The sequence below is a fragment of the Lepisma saccharinum genome, chromosome 1 (assembly GCF_977018435.1).
Source record: "Lepisma saccharinum chromosome 1, izLepSacc3.1, whole genome shotgun sequence".
NCBI classification, from domain to species: Eukaryota; Metazoa; Arthropoda; class Insecta; order Zygentoma; family Lepismatidae; genus Lepisma; species Lepisma saccharinum.
This window is the reverse complement of record NC_139229.1, coordinates 92419779-92434698: the sequence shown is the minus strand read 5'-3', so window position 1 is coordinate 92434698 and position 14920 is coordinate 92419779. Positions and strand designations below refer to the sequence as shown.

The following is a 14920-nucleotide window of genomic DNA, read 5'->3' as shown; positions in this document are numbered from 1 at the left end:
TTTCCTTCGTCTATCTCTCTTCTCCCCTCTCATTGTTCCAGCATGCATTTTGCCTGTTCATAATTTATGCTCGTCCTGATTAACCCATGAGTTAGTACAGAAGCGACGTAAAATAATATAAATAAGTAGATATATGGATGTATAAAAAGGAAAAAAGGAAAGTCTCAATAGAGAATTAATGAAAAGGAATTGAAAACTTGCAAATAACAAGTTATCTTTTCCTGTTTATTTTGGAACGAATGTCAGTTACCCATTCCTTTATAGGAACAAGTAGTTGTATATAGATGCACATTGCGTAGCTTTTAAAATTTGAATATTTGGAGGACATTTTAGTTGCCATATCTTATTTGACAGTTGCATCAGGCTACACAGGTAACAAGCAACATATAAACATTTGGAGATTTCAAATCTCGTCCACCTTCACATTAGGTGAATGAACTTTAACAGTCTCTGTGAAATTGATGTTTTGTCGATTGTAGCTACATTTTCCACGCGTTTGTGTGCACATTGCTGACAATGTGGTTGGCAACATCGCCTTGTTTACAAGGCAGTAGCCAAACGGATGAAGACTTGCGCACCACATTCTACAGGACCAACGGGATTAAAAGCTTTGGCAATTCTTTGCAGTGTTGACGTACAAGGAAGCGGAAACTTGTACAGCTGACCGCTCAGGAGAACATCCCTGACGGAAGTGAAGTGACGTAGCATCAGGCGACACCACTAGTAGGGTCGGGGATGTGAACCCTGAGTGAAAAACACATGTGGGCTCGCTGTAACCGGTGCAGCGACGCAAGTCGTTTAGGGTTACCAGAAGTTCTCTTTTACCCGGACAAATCCTGTTTTTCGGATACTAAAAATGCTCCGGGTGGGTTTTTAGAAACGTTTGGAAATATCCTATGTTTTGGGTATAGACAGCTGCTTAACTTAAAGATTAGTAACAAAATGTTATTTGTAAACAATTGTTAATATTGTTTCCGTTTTCAATTTCAAAGTAAAGAAATACGACACTCTCAGTTGCAAGCGCAATAAAAATAAACTTTTCTTGCAACAAAGAAAAATTGTTGGAACTTTACGTCTCTTCTGTTGTCACCGCCGCGCCGCGTGAGGTTTTGATTCCAAAGCATTTGTGACATCTACCGCCACTCTTGGTGAGCAGCAAGTTTCTGACAATGGGTAAGAATATGCAATTCACCGCGGCTTACTTGATTTGTTTCATGACATAATTCAGAAATAAACAGTATTTTTTAACTGCAGTAGTCTTACACGGCAGTGGAGAAGTGAAGTTCTGTCGATCAGCGATCTGAACCATGCCAAAAAATGTGTTTTTAGTGACTGTCTTACAAAAACGGTTTCCTGACTTTAGGCCTGGAAGAAAAAAACTCCGAGGCAGAATGTCAATTTATGTTATTCTTTTAAAGTAAGAGACCAAGCGTTACAACCGTATAATATTAGGAGCATAGTGAATAAATATTAGAATATTCAGACATTTGCCTACAATGAGGCCTATTATTAGTTATACGGAAACTAAAAAAAATTTGTTACCTATAAACCCACCAAAACACCAGTAAGCACAAAACGTGTGTCTTCGTCTAAAGTTAACAACATTTTGCAATCTAAAAATGCCTTCTTTTTAAAGTTTGTCATCTGGTAACCCTAAAGTCGTTAAAGTGTATTCTTTTAAATTTTTTTGAAATACAGTCTAAATAATGCACAGGATAAGCAATACAAAAGTATTCTGGCCACTGAAAGAAAAGCAGCAAACTGTTGCTGCGGACACACGCTCTGCGTGATTGACGCAAATAAACTCCCACGCACTTTCCCCGTCACCCCTCGTTTGGGGATCTTCACGTGAGCGGTGAGTTGTATGTAGGGTGTGTTGTGTTGCATATCCGTGCATTGTGAATTGTATATACTGATAGCTAGCCAAGCAACCTTGAGGAAAAAGCAAGGCAGGGTAATGTTAGATTTTAATATGGGCAGTCAAGGATACCCAGAGGTTACAAAAGAATAATTAAAAAATACATTCCAACGTGTGCAAGGTTGTGTGGGAATAAACAAGTGTTGCCAACTCTAAAAAGTAAGTGTACGTGCAGTGAAAGGTCGTTTGAATGTCAGTTTAGTGACATATTCACAGAGAAATTACTTTCTTTTTAACTAAATTTTGTTCAAATAGGCGTAGTGGCAAATTCTCTTAGTAATCGCGCACATTTGTTTGCAGTTACCAACTGAGTTTGTCAGAATTAGCAAAGTTTTGCAAAATATACCATTTTGTTGTGTGTGTATTATTAGCAAAAGTTTCATGAAGAGTGTTTCTGTAATTCGAACACTTCACATTTTTCTCCAAGGTTCTTGGTTTTAGTTACTTTGTGTAAAAATGTTTTCAAATGTTATTCTCATTTATTTACTTTCAAATGTCGAATCAACTTATTTCGGGTCGCTGTCGCATTCGATCCCGGTCGAGGCACACATTGGTTTGGATCCCACTTTAAATTGTATGTCCAGTTCCGATTAGCCAATATGTGCATTAAGTGGACTTAAACTCTGAATAAACGTCATTCATTTGCTTAGCATAAGAAGTTGAAAAATTTAACATTGATGTATAGTATGATAAAACATTATAAAGTGGGTGTGGGAATTTATTTGAAAGTACCTGAAAACTTGGGAAAGCTACGAAATGTATCTGGCCTGGCAGAATAAACGAGTTATGTACGGACGACTTTCGCTTTGACCTTGTCTTGTCAGTGATTGTTCATCACAAGGGGGAAGAGGGGACACACTGGTAGACAATGCAGCGCAATAAAACATTGGAATGCAAACAGCGTGGTAATTTGATCATGAGTCACTTACGAACAAATAGCGAGTTTGATACTACGGAATGTCGTTTGTGCTAACCAGGAAAAAAATCGTGTGAGAGTGTGTGGCGGGTATATTTTTTCGAGGACGTTTGTACGTACGTATTCCTGGGCATACCTAACATCGTCGCCTTGTATCAAGGGGTCCCGGATTCGATACCCGATGGAGGCACATAGTGGATTGGATCCCATTTTAAACTGTAGGCTCACCCGATTCCCGATTAGCCTATCTGTGCATAACACCGACTTAAAACACACGCCATCGGTTGGGGTTTCGCTTGTATCACTGCGAAATATTTTCAACCACAGCCCCCGTTCGGACCTGCAACTAAGTTTTTATAAAGAAAATGCGAGAGGTCTGCGATATGTACTTATACACAATGTTGAAACCAGCACCGACGCGTAACGGTTCTCGGATAATGTGTGAAAGTTGAATAATCGAATGCCAAAGAGATTTATTGTTTTCTTATACTTCACTCAAGGTCGTATATCTAGTATGTAGCTCCTGTTGACCTAATTGCATGAACGAAACGATTTTCTGTAGAAGCAAACTACATCTAGTTTTGTGTTTTTGAAGGTGACCGAGGCTATACACTGAGCACGCTGTCGTTTTTTAAAACAAGGTTCGTGTTGAATTCAGTCATTGTTGATTGTGGCCTCTCAGATGGTGCGGTGGTAACGTCGTCGTCGTCTTAAATCAGTGGGTCCCGGTGGAGGCACATTGCACAGTGGTTCGGATCAGTCCCGATTAGCGTTTTTGTGCATAAAGTGGACCGATTATACTCAATTCCTTCAGAGGTATAAAAGGAAAGGAACTGAGCATATTTTCTGCAAGGGGGAAGCCACATTTTCTTTACTCCTAAATACCATACAAAACCACACGCTTGGATTAAAATCACATTGCCCCTCCCTCCCCCCAGGCTATCATCACTGGATTTAAGGGGTGCTGCACACGTTGCTCCTGCCCATTCATAAAAGATATTATCGGAGATCATTTTCTTGGTATCTTCATACCAAGGGCCCGGGTTCGAAGCCAGGCTTGGGCATGGGTGTTCTTTGTGAGAGTCCCTTCATCATATCATATCACCCATCCTCGTCGTCGTGATTAACCAAAAGTGGCAGAAAAGCGACACTAAATAGTCCTGTGTATATTCACTTTAGTGGTTCATAGTCCTTCTGAAGGTCATACACAAGGAATAGGCTGATGGAATTGCAACCCCCAAAAATACACGAAAAAAGAATGAGAAGGTTTTGAAATAACATGCAATATACAAGTAGGACAACCAGGAAGCCTAATTGAAGATGACCAAAGCTATAATGTAATCGTAACTGCACACGCATTTATTATAATTTTCTTTATAGTTATACCTACGAGGGTTGCTATTTATGTATCCGGAATAACAAACAAAAAAAAATGTATCATTGAAAATGGTTTTATTGTTTTTCAAAATATTCTCCATGATGATCGATGCACTTTTGCATACGTTTGAACCAATTCTCATAGCACTTTGTCCATTCCGATAGAGGTATCTCGAAAACATGCATTTTGAACGCATCAATCGCTTCTTCTGGCGTCGAAAATAGTTGACCACGTAGCTTATTCTTCACGTACGGGAACAAAAATAAATCAGGGCTACACGGCGGATGACCGAATAATTCAATGTTTTCACCGGTCAAATACTGAGTTGTTTGGACCGATGTGTGACAATTCGCATTGTCATGGTGAAGAATGATCTTTCGTCGCTGGTTGTTTTTTCTGATTTCCCCAAAGACTTCTGGCAAACAAATGGTATTGTAACATTCAGAATTGACGGTTCTACGATTCTCTAGTGGCACTGTAGCCACATGTCCATTTTTCCCAAAATAAAAGGCGACCATTTGCTTCGAAGTGCTTCTTGCACGAACAACTTTTGTTGGGTTTGGCTCATCTTGGAACACCCACACCGTCGACTGCTGTTTGCTTTCGGGCTCATATGCATAGATCCAAGATTCGTCACCTGTGTAGATGTTATAAACGGCTTTTGAAGCACCACGATTGTATTTTGTGAGTATTTGTTTGCACCAATCGACACGAGCCTTTTTTTTTGAGTGATTGTCAAATTATGCGGGATCCAACGCGAACAAATCTTCTTCACGGCTAAATGTTCATGCAATATCTTATGTATGCTAGTCATACTAATGCCCAGGGGTGCCTCAATCTCACGATATGTCACATGACGATCTTGCATTATCAGTTCTCGCACAGCATCAATGTTTCGATTTTGGACGGCCTTCTTTAGATTCGTCCGTGAGCGAACGACGGCCACGATTGAATTCACTAAACCAGTGATATACAGTGCTTTTAGATGGTGCTTCTTCGCCAAAAGTCGACGTGAGTTGATCGATGTACTGTTGTTGAGATAATGCACGTCGAAGGTCGTAGAAAATCATTGCTCAAGGGTACATATACCATAGAAATGTCCAAATTTACGATTGATATATTAGATGTTACCTAACATTAGTGTTGCCAGTTCCGGATACATTAATAGCAACCTATGTATTATAATTGGAGGATTCGGAAATTGATTAGAGGAATGTGCATAACTTGGAAAGTATGTGTGTTCCATATTAATTTATGCAATGGAAGTGCCCATTACGTAGATTGATTGATATCTCGTTAATCTTGATTGTTATAGCCAGTGGCACATACATAGACACACAGAGAAGTAGTATTTTCTTGAAAAATGTGTTTGTTGGCGCTATAAGATTCGAGGAACCACGTGTTGCCAGCTGTGCAAAGTAGAACAGGAACCTTGTTGTGGGATCGACTTGTGGTCCCATCATTTTGGGTTGCAGCTTTACACTTCATATGCATCACGTGAAAACAATTCTTCCTTATTTGCACAAACCATTGCCCCTTGGTCTTTGCCTCGTGATATCGTCATTTGTTTTGTCATGTCCGCAGAGGACCATCTGTGCCAAACTTTCACGGAAAGGTGACTTGCAGAGCGTGGCGTTTACACAGCTACGTGCATGTGACATGGTAGGTGTAGGTTTCAAGGTTATCCTGGAGCTCTACCGGTGTTGTTTATTTCATTCCACCTGGGGTCGAATTGCTGAGTGATTGATTTGGATTTTTTCTGCCACTTTTGGCTAATCGCGACGACGAGGATGAGTGATGAGATGCTATGAAACTGATGAAGGGACACTCACAAAGAACACCCATGCCCGGGGCCGGGATTCGAACTCCGGACCTCTGGCGTCGTAGGACGCTGTGCTATAGTGGAACCACAAGCAAAAAAAAAAAACCCTGCGCAGACCTGCGACTCCTGTGGACCATACTCCCGCGAGGAGGGGAGGGAGAGAGTGGACCATTCTTCCTTATGGCCCAAACTGAACGGAAGAAGGGAAAGCTGCGCGGGGACTTTTCGTCCAAGGTTTTTTTCCCTTGTGGTCGCTCTATAGCCACTCCGCCACGGAGGTCGGCTAGGAGCCGAATGGATCGGTAAAACTCCCAGACTCTGAAGAAATGCGAGTTAGCTAAACATAAAACAGAGCATTAGTACAGAAATCAAGTCAAAACTTGAAATTCCACCACTTATAGAATAAAGAGTTAAAACTGACATGAGATGAATAAAATATTCCTTAAATAGTACATGGTGTTATTACTGTTAATGTAATGACACATTTTGAAAATTGATTTTTATTTAGGAAATTCCATTAGATTAAAAATGACTAAATATGGAAAATCGAATTTCTAAAACATCCCTCGGCAATTTAAGTTTTTGTGTTATTCCTATTTTAAGTCGCTTTCTGACTTCTAGACAAATTGCAACGACGAAGAGTGTCCCTTCATCAATTTAATTGCATCACTCAACCTCATCGTCGCGATTAACTAAAAGTGAAAGAAATGAACGTGAAACAACCTAATTCAATGAATCAATCAACTAGAAGTAGCGCATTACTTCCGACCACTATATATTCGAAGTGTATATACTGTCAATATATTATTTACATTATAGTCTGTTTTTAAGTTTCTCTTTAACATTTAGGTGTAGAATATGAAAATGGGACACGTTCAAACTTTCACAGAAAGTGCACCATGACTACTACTTAAACTAAAACATGCTCTGTCTGTCTAGACATGATGAAAAGACGTATTACCACGAACACTCGGCGTGAAAGCGAACGTTAAGTATGGGCGTCTTGCCTGCTAATTGCTCGTCACGTATTGGTGAAAGCTGTTTCAAAGCTGCCATGCCCTGTTGTGTTCGGCGCTGGCCTTTTTAATCTGGACCCCAGAAGACCCCAGGTGCACAAATCACTGCATCAATATGCAAAGGAAGCAGTCGGACAGTACCCGAGTAGAATTCAAACGATCTACTTCAGAGGACCCAAAGTTATCCAAGGCAATCAAATAATTGGGCGATGCTGATACGAATCTTCCGAATTCGGAAGCCCAAGGCTGATTTTTCGTTGGTAGTTTATTGAACTCCGATTTGGCTTAGGTTAGGACGACGGTGAAAAAAAGAAAAAAAACACTATATGTTGCATTGAAAATAATATTCTTGGTGGAGCGACTACCGTATCCTCCCCTCCATTTCCACTGTTCCTTAAAGTTGTTTCAGTCAATAGCCCAAACGCCAACCAGAAACAAATGGACACGAGGAGGAGTAGGTATGAGTAGTAGTAGTAGTACAACATCCATATTAACAATATTAATATAAAATTGTATTATTATGGTTTTTGTTGGGAGAGAAGTTTCGGTATTCTTAAAGTTGATTTATTGTTTTTATTATTACCTATTATTATCGCATTCAAAGTAAACATATATACACAAGAAATAATTCTTGGAAGCTTTCCTGGCGGCAAATGATGAAGTTTTCTCGGGATATTAATCAGGTTATTTTCGGATATAGGCTTCCGAGAGCTAACGTCACTCTCATCTTCAGGGATTGTCATTTCAGGAAATTAGGTTCTCATTTACATCTTAAACGAATAGCACTGTCCAAAATATTTTTTTTCCTAAATTTCCGGACCGTCCACCGACAGGAGACTACAATACAAGAACTGTGTCTTTTCCTATTGTTTGCAAGAATTAATGCAACAAAGGATGGACTTTATTAAATAAATAAAATGAATGTCCAATGTCGTAGCAGAAACTGAGTTCCCGCACCAAATTGATTTTCGAGAACGGAGTTCCGGTACGTTCCGCCCACTCTAAGCACTGTTCTTGGGTTAGAAGAAGAAAATTTGTCTCTATAATCGTGCCTTGTCCGTGTCAAACTATCAAATGCTAAAAAAGAAACTAAGTTTGAGTAGTATCTTTATGAATGCAACAACTTGATTCATTGATTGATTTACTTTATTTTACTTCGCTTTTCTGCTACTTTTGACTAATCGCAAAGATTAGATGGGTGAATGGACATTCTGAAGGATTATACTGGCTGGGAGTCCAGACACCAGAGCCTCGACAGTCTGCAAAATGCAGCCCAAGGTGTACTACGTGGAAGGGAGGTTGACATTTGGGTGTCTTCGGAAAGGTTCACCCCTTACACCCCGGACGCAGCAACTTAGCGGTATGGGTGTTCCCTTGCGTTATATCATCACTCATCCTTGTCGTTGCGATTAGCCAAAAGCGGAAGAAAGGCGAAGTAAAAATGACCTAATTCGTTCAATCAAACAAGCAACAATTTAGTCTTGGCAGTTGGGAGAGCTCACTTACCCTCCTCCCGTCCACGACCCTTCCCTTGAATCGCTCCTGCCTTACAGCTACTGAGCAGCATGTGTAAAAATTAATAATATTATGGAAATAATAAAATATTAAATAGTATTTATATCTCATTAATTACACTGTAACGGGCAGTGCTTCCAAATTTAAAGAGTCGATAGCTTGTTTGTGAAGTGGCCGGATCATAGTGCAACAGCTAAAGTCTTTTAAGACCGAGAAAGAATAAGGAATGCAAGAAGATAGGCAAGTGAGACTCCAGACAGAGAAGTAGAGAGAGAGAGAGAGAAAGTAAAGAAAGAAAAGCGAGAGGTGAAACTTATATGGCTGAAGATATAACTTATATCAGTAGTTCTCAAACTGAGGTACCGTACCCCCAGGGGTCCATGAACGACTTGAAAGGACAACATTTTTGCTGCAGGTGTGTAGAGCACACTTTGTTGTTTCAGACATCATAGCTTTTAGCACTCAACAGGAAAATAAGGCTGGTCTTTTCACTGAAAATCTTATATTTGTTTCACATATTTTTTAAATAAAATACTCGTTAGAAATATATAATTGAACTAAATTTTGAGTCGAATCTCCGTTTGAAAGTTTAAAGTGCACAACCAGACATAAAAAAACACCTTTTCACTAGAAACTCTTAAGGATTTACAATTTAAAAAAAACCCTCCAAAATTGTGCTTCACAATTGGTTACAAATTTATTTTTGTTCTTTACTTTTTCTTCAATAACTGGAAAATTATATGAACATTAGTTTATATATATATATATATATATATATATATATATATATATATATATATATATCAGGAGCGTATATTCTAGGCTAGCTAAGCTATCTGCGAAGCCTGAAGTCTAGAGAATAAAATACAGGAGAGAAATCGATCAGAAATTGTAAATAATGTTATTCATATCAGTGAGGAGATGATGCTGATTCTGGAGTTGGCAACCTGATTTCTTATGAGTTGGCAACTTAAATTTATTTCTATTCATAGCCTAGGACCACGTGACATAGTGAGATAGCCCAGATCTTGGACTCAGTATACGCCACTGATATATATATATATATATAAAAACACACACACACACACACACACACACACACACACACACACACACACACACACACACACACACACACACACACACACACACACACACACACCACACCACACACACCACACACACACACCACACACACACACACACACACACACACACACACACACACACACACACACACACACCACAACACACACACCACACCACACACACCACACACACACACACACACACACACACACACACACACACAACACACACACCACACACACCACACACACACACACACACACACACACACACACACACACACACACACACACACACACACACACACACACACACACACACACACACACACACACAGAGAGAGAGAGAGAGAGAGAGAGAGAGAGAGATATACATATATATACATACATACATACATATGTTTCACATTTTTATGTTTGTAACTAACCATAAAGATTGTAAACGTAGGAACACCCAATAAAACAATAAACGTAGTATTATACTGTCTTTTCACATACAGTCCAAATGTCATACTGCCCTATTGCAGATACACGCCTGCAACATATCAAAAACTTTCCACCAATCAGACAGCAAAAAAGATTCCCCAAAATCCACTTATCGGAGAAGACCTATGGTGGGGGGGTACAACATTAGACGTTTAGTTACCACTAAAGAGGTACAATGAGAAAAAAGTTTGAGAACCACTGAGGTATATGTTACAAACGAGAGAGAGAGAGAGAGAAAGAAAAATCGAAAAAAAGATGAGACAGAAAGAGAGGAAAAGATTGAGTCGACAGACACTTGAAAAAAAAGTGGGAATATAATCAAAATGTCCATCAGCTATTCATTGATTTCAAAAAAGCATATGATTCGGTCAAAAGAGATAAATTATATAATATATTAGTAGAGTTTGGAATACCTAAGAAGCTTGTTAGTATGATAAAAATATGCACCAGTGAAACAGAAAGTAAAATTCGTGTGGGTATTAATGTGTCTGACAAATTTACAATTCATGATGGGTTAAAACAAGGAGATGCATTATCTCCATTGCTCTTTAATTTTGCCTTAGAATATGCTGTTAGGAAGGTAAACGAAACTAAAGAAGGACTAAAATTAAATGGTATGACTCAGTTGTTAGCATATGCAGATGATGTAGACTTACTGGGGGATGATGTGAATACAATTAAGAATAATGCTAAAATATTTTTCAAAACTGCTAAAGAGATAGGTTTGGAAGTTAACAAAGAGAAAACTAAATATATGCTTACAGCCCAAAACCAAGTGTTAGGTAATAATCAAAATCTAATTATTGATAGCAACTCGTTTGAACCAGTTTCCAAATTCAAATACTTAGGAGTAATATTAACAAATGAAAATTATATTAAAGAGGAAATAAAAAGTAGGCTTAATTCAGGAAATGCATTTTACTTCTCTCTTCATAAACTTTTGTCTTCTCGTTTAATATCTAAGAAACTAAAAGTTAAAATATACAAAACAGTAATTTTGCCTGTAGTATTATATGGATGCGAAACTTGGTCCCTTACATTGAAAGAGGAACATAAATTGAGAGTATTTGAAAATAAGATCCTTAGGAAAATCTTTTGACCTAAAAGGGATGAGGAGACAGGTGAGTGGAGAAGGTTACATAATTTAGAACTAGATAATTTGTATTCATGTCCAGATATTATTGGAATAATTAAATCAAGAAGACTTATGTGGGCAGGCCATGTGGCACGAATGGGAGAGGAAAGAGGAGTTTACAGGATTCTTGTTGGTAAACCTGATGGTAAGAGACCTTTAGGAAGGCCAAGACGAAGATGGAGGGACAACGTTGAGATGGACCTAAAGGAAATCGGTAGGGATGGAAAAGAATATATAGAACTTGCTCAAGATAGGGAAAGATGGAAGGCCTGTGTTGCTGCAGCCATGAACCTTCGGGTTTAAGAAGGCTAGGGAGTTAGTTAGTTTAGATCGAGTCGAGACTCAGAGAAGGAAAGATAGAAAGAAACTAGAAAACATAGATAGAAAAGATGAAAGAGAATATGAAAGCTCGGGAGAAACTATATAGAAAGAGTAAAGCAGAAACCGAGACGGAAATGGGAGAATGGAGGGGAGGGGTGAGTAGACATGGGAAGAATAGGAAAATATACGTAGAAAGAAAGGTGAACAGAAAGGAAAACTACAAACGAGAGAAGAAAGGAATTGATAAATATCAAAATTCCGGAGGTAAAATGACCCTCCCCGTGGACGCCCATACATACGCACTCTCTCATTATGTCAGAATTATCCACCCGTTATAATTTGCAGTTAATCTGAATGTGGCGTGGAAACCGAAGCTTTTGTTGAAATCTCGATAACGTGCCATTTGATTAGCCGAACTTGATCGCGTTTCCGAGCTGGCGCGTTACGTGACCTTTTCTTGGCATTGCAAGGAAGAGAATGAGGCCCAGGGTCAAGGGCACAGAAGTGGACGCGCTGTTTCAAATGCGACGCGAGAACTTGAAAAAAAAAACGACTTTCAAGTTAATTACTGCTTCTTGTTTAAACACACGGCCATGAAATAAGGCGGGTGGCAGAAGTTCGCGCTATTGCCACGTCGGAGCACAACCCCGTGTGTTCGGAGGTTTAAGAAAATGAAAGATCTCGTTGTAGAGTTTGTCTTTGTAATCCATGTGATACAAACTGACAGTATTTGCTCGAAAGGTCAGCGATGACACGAAAGTGCCCCGGAGAGAGAGGGAGGTCTGTCTGACGCTCGAACTAGGCAATGCAGCCCGGTTGATGTTGCCAAACAGTGCGCGGGAAGCAGGGGCTTTTGTCCCGCTCTCGCTTTGCTTTTACCAGCGCAATTCTGCCCAGCCGTCTATATTCATGGCCCGTGCGTTTAGTGTTTATTCGAAAACAAGAGTTCTAGCGTCGTAGCACGATGTGCTAACCACTCTGCCACGGAGGTCGGCACCTTGTACTTCGATACGAATCACAATCCGACCATGGTTCGTTCCAACATGGTTAGCACAGCGCGCTACGACGCCAGGAGTCCTGTGTTCATGTTCTTTGTGAGTATCCTCTAATCAATTTCATCAAATCTTCACTCATCCTGATCTTCGCGATTAGCCGAAGTAAAATATACCGATTCAATCAATCAATATTTCGATACAAATCACAAATTGCTCATAGCTGTATTTGATTAAATGTGTACATATATTCACTGTTGTCATATAGAGGACTGGTTTACTTAGGCATTTTTCTAGTAATTAACCAAATTAACGCGACGTCAATGAAATTCTATTTGAAATACGTATATAATTTTTAGGATAGCATTGATTTTTCCAGCTAAGCATCAGCACAGTCAAAAACCTAGGTTTTCAATCACCTGGCTGATTGCCCGAGAAAACCTCTTTATTGATTGGAGTGGAAATTCTGGATGTGTCAGAATTCTGTCAAGTTCCTTACCAGAGCTAAAATAAACACGTGTGCCTTGACTAAAATCTTCTCACTCGTATCAAAAGCTGATCCTGGTAAGTGGCACTCAGCATACATAAGGGCAATACACAGGACAATGCGCAACCCTACAGAGGATTATATTGGGTCCAGACTCCAGAGCCTCGTTAGCTTGCAGAAATGCATACTGCGTGGAAGTGAGGTTGGCATTTGTGTGCTCACTAGGTCTTCCTTGTGTATGCATGTTTAAATAGAAGTGCTAGACCTTTTAATCAATGGCGTGGCTGTATTCATAATTTGTTTTTATAATATAAGCGAGAACTTTTCAGTTCAAAAACTTGCCATTTTTCTTTTTGCAAGGGTAGCATGTTTCCTGATTTTTATTCTTATTCGTTTTTGTCACTTACGATGGATATTCCCGTAGAGCAATGCTTTGTAGCTGCTAGTAATTTTTCCTATGCGTGACATCGTAACATCATATGATCCAACGTGGAGCTTGACCTCGCTACAATTATTAACTTTGCATTATCGAAGGTCGAAATGGGCGGGACTGAACGGTCAAGATTACAGATCTGTATAAAAAGTTTCAGCTTGTAAACAAATACTGCTATAGATGGGTCATTGTGGTGTGTTGGAAGATTTTATTTCTATTATTTTTCTCATTGAAAAACAATATTTACCCATGTGTTGGTGTTGGCGTGAGCTGTAAAGTTCGTCAGCAGGGGTTTATCCAGAATTTTCCTTATAGGGGGCCATGGGTCCCGGTTTCGAATCCCGGACTGGCCATGGGTGTTCTTTGTGTGCCCCCCATTTTCATCTTGACGATTAGCCAAAAGTGGCAGAAATGTGAAGTAAAATAAACCATTCAAATCAATTCATTGGTAAGGGTAAATTTTGAGCCAAAATGACAATAAATCAGCCTTTTGTGTAGAATTTTAGGGGGTGGTGAGGACATTTTTGGGGGAGGTTTTAGAGGGTTGTTGGGGGTGTGTGGATAAATCGCTGTTTGTCAGCACATGAAATATCCGTGAGTAAAGCTTATTTATGTTTGCATCATCACCGTCACGACGATTAACCTACAAAGGCAGGAAAGGGACTAATCCATAATTCAGCCCTTAAATGTTTACTTAAGGTGCTTTTATACATTTTAGACTGAAAGGGAGTGACGATGAACTATTGTTCTATTTTCATGCGTGATCGAAACTCCCCGATGTAGTGGTAACGTTGTCGCCTTGTAATAAAGGTTCGATACCCTGTGAAGGCACGCCGTGGTTTTATGATCCATTCAGAAACGTTGCTTTCAAATCGGAAACATTTCAAATGTTATACGGCATTACAAAATACGTGAATAATGTTGATAGAAATAAAATCCATGAATGCCTTCATATTTTCCTGAAACGTCACTCTTCTTCGTCAAATAGTTAATTTAAAAATAGAATTATGTATGTGCCATTGACTTATAAGATTTGTCGCTACATATCAGAATCTGCTATGTTGGCAGAAGCTAGAGCACTTACATTATTAGGGGTTGGAAACGCTAACCTTGCACAGAAGCACGTCTTCGATCGTCTTCATTAATATAGACATACAACATTAACTTATAAGTCTGTGAGCAATGTGTGCACAGATTAGAGACACTATACCATGAAGCGTATTGCTTTCAAATTAATGTAATTAGAGAGAAGGGACATTGAAAGTTTGGAGCCGGACAGGTGAAAGTGCAATCTTCAGGAGAAATCTCCCAAATAGCATGCTTTTTCGCACAGCTGCTTCTGTCTATTTCGGTAAAACGCCAGCTTCGGAAGCTGAAATCCTAGGTTCGATTCCACGTGTGGTCAAAGTTTTT

General features: G+C 39.4%; 1 protein-coding gene across 5 annotated transcripts in view; it reads left to right on the top strand.

The window, feature by feature from the left end:
* The window catches only part of Nt5b (5' nucleotidase B), an 87122-nt gene that overhangs the window by 35172 nt on the left and 37030 nt on the right, over nucleotides 1–14920 (top strand). The gene's annotated exons all lie outside the window — the stretch shown is intronic.